Here is a 3,339-nt window from a genome sequence, read left to right as displayed (position 1 = left end):
GGTCTTTTAAGTAAGTGCCTTTGTTTGCACCTTTGAGTTTTTTTTGATGAGGTTTAAGCTTTGCTTGAGATCCTAAACCAGGCCTCTAAAGCTTGTGAAATTTGAGCCTTACCCTGCATATTACTATACTAGATATAGATTTAGTTTCTGTTGTTGTTATAAAATATTACTATTGTATAAACACTGACATTGATGTCATGAACAAAAGATTCATACTAAAACAGTGCAAATAATAGAAAGAAGTTTTGTAGTATGGCAAGAAATGAAGAAATGTACCCGCCAAGCACCTGTGCTATGGCCCACATCACTCTAGTCAAAAGTGAGCGTGGCACAGGACTTTGCTGGGTGGGGCTTTGTCCATCTTTGGCTGTGTCTTCCTCAATTTTTGTTGCACTGCTTCTGACCCCCTGCTTTACGGTCTTGTTGCACATCTGCCCAGTAAAGTCTGCAGTAGACTTGCTGCACAGCATTTGTTTGGTTGTTTGACTTTTTTCTAGCTGGCATGGGAGCCTTGAGGTGGGTCTATCTGCTTGGTGTTGGTGATTGTACATTCATCGGTTTTAGAGGCCATATTTGCGTTTTCTCTCTCAGATATGCCTAAAAGTTTTTAAATAAGAGTGTTGCTGACTGAAATGGTAGACACACCTCATACTGCAAAGACAAACATGAGAAACAACTTTGAATCCCACTGGGGAAACTTTTGCGCAAGCAGTTCCTTTGTTGAGCTGTGTGCACGAAGCCACCTTTCCTCTGTCACCATACATACCAGCAATAAAGGACACATATAAATATTCTGTATATGCTGATATTAGCACCATGACTGAACACATGACTAGTGTCAGGCAATCAATGGCTCTGGACACAAGTCAGGGAACAACAAGACCAGTGAACAGTGAGCATGACTTACAGTTATTGTTCAACAGGATTGTCTGACAGCTTGCATTCTACAGTGGCCTCATAGTGAGCCAGTGTTTGTGCATGGATATTCTTCACTTTAGTTGTATACCACTGCTGCACTTTCTCAGGCTTCTCCTTGAATAGTTGCTTTGCCAGCTTGTTGCAAGTGCCGATATCTGCGCCCAGACCGGCTGCTGCTGATACCTTGGCAAACTCTCGACTAGAGTATAGCTTCCCATGCCTGAGGCTGCCTCATTACCTCATTTGGGGCTTTTGTAGCTCAGAAGGAATTAATTGCCACAGGTTTTTTGAGCCTACAGCAATGTCGTTGTCTCGCGCACAAAACCAGTTCTTCATGGACTAGAAGAGGTAAGCCGATCTAAATCTTTAGGCATAAACTTGGCTTACATTCATGGTTTGATTGACTACCCGAGTCTTTAGTGGAAGCTTACCATCAGAGCCGCACTTGGCAAAGGCCTCTCAAGGAAACCACATCCAATGCTTGCCAAAGAACACATTTCAGAACTCTTACAGCTGCTTAATTTCACCCTGTGAGGGTTTCTGCTTCTTGAAGAATCTTCCCGTGATAATTTGCTGGGTTGCCAGCCTTTCTGCCCTTTCTTGCCTTATGTTTGGCCACTATCTTCAAATAACAATTGATCACTGAGACCTCATCATTGGTCTTAGCTGGTTCTGGCACCCACCGCATGCTGTCGAGCAGTTCATGCTTGCTCGAAGAGCCAACCATGTCATCATTCCCACTGTCAGTCTTATTCATTTCTCCTCGCTCATCATCATCATCATCATCATCTTCATTCTCGCCTCTGTCACTCTCTCCTCGTTGTTGTCTTCTCTTAGCTGTGTGACTGCAGCGCAGTTGCTAGGGTCAGTGAGCCCGTCTGGTATTAAGAGCCCTTTGTTCGTCTGGTTCCTGCTGTTGTCTATGTACCAGGCACCATGCTGTAGAGGTTGGTCGACCACACTGTTTGTGATCTGCATTGACTGGGAGGAAGTTCACGTAGCTGGGGTGGTTGTCAGGTGGGAATACAAACATTCAAATTTTACTGACATTCAGTCTCTCAGATCTTCTCATCTGTTTGAATTGTGATACATCTCATTTACATTAGGCAAGGCCTCTACTGCTCTGGTATTTGAACTTCTACTTTGGAACAGGTGGGTTGATTCACCTTCATGCACCTGAACTTATCTGATGCAAAGTATAAAGCATGACAGATGCTCAGGTGCTCTCTTCCAATCACTATCAGTCTCTCCATCCAACCATGCATTGGTCCATGAGTGAGTTTCTGGTTACTCTCCCACCACCTCCCTCTACCGCTCTTTTCAACAGCAGAGTCTGTATGATTGTCAAGACATACTAGCACTCTGCAATGCTGCTGCCCTCCTCTTATGCTCGCTCTTCCTGCTCCATGTTTGACGCTCCCAATAGAGAGTACAAGAACCAGAATGAGAAGCTTGCTTCTGCTATCTACAGCATGAGTTTGTAAGTTTCTCTTAGTCTGACATGAAGTTTGTGTGCTGACAACATGCATTTTTCAGCTGTGGCAGAAACACATGCAACAGCAGCACTGGACACCACTATGAGATCACTAGCAGTGCTGGCACCAGCAAACACCATGACTACAAGCACACCTGCAATAGCTTTGAGGGTGCACTACTCCTGCTTGCTCTTCTGGACAGATGTGAAAATTGCATCTGAAGATGGCAGATCTTTTCTGTTGGTGAACCTGTTGACATGATGCCTGAATGGTAAGTTTACATAACCTACTACAGTTATTTCGGAAATGATTAAGAAGTCTCACGTGAAATTTCACATGGTTGTCAAATGGAACTTCTCTGTATGATAGTGTTCACAACCAGCACTTAATACAGCGGTCACCTTTTCTGCAATCAGCACCAAATACCACCATTTTTAATGCTCTCAATGGACTTCAACAATGATTCAGAGTTTGACCAGTTGGAAGCGAACAACTCAGAAGATATTGCCATAGAACAAGGCCTCCTTGCATACTTCTGAAAAGCACCAGATACTGCCAAGTGGACGCCACTCAAATAAAGCCTAGCACGAGTCTGGATCACTCATGGGTACTTGTAGGTAGAGCCGTGTAGATAACCGCAGGTATATGGATCCACAGATCCAGATCATATGTTCTCACGGCTCCCACACAAAGTTCAAGTGCACGTAAAATCACCTGTGCCAAAGAGTTCCAGCATGTGATGATGGCCTGAATCATTTCCTTCAGTGTAATCTTCGCCTTCTCACAACTTGTGGTGAAGTCGTTGCATATGGTAGGCAAGTGAAATACCCATTTCGCAAGCTCAGTCAACTGTGGAAGATATCAATAGAAGCATGCACGAGTAGACAGGGTACATACTTTAGTGACTGCCTGATGACCAAGCCAATGCTTCTCAGGAGTTTGTGAC

This window comes from Phanerochaete carnosa, assembly GCF_000300595.1.
Source record: "Phanerochaete carnosa HHB-10118-sp unplaced genomic scaffold PHACAscaffold_16, whole genome shotgun sequence".
NCBI classification, from domain to species: Eukaryota; Fungi; Basidiomycota; class Agaricomycetes; order Polyporales; family Phanerochaetaceae; genus Phanerochaete; species Phanerochaete carnosa.
Note: the sequence above shows the minus strand (reverse complement) of the source record.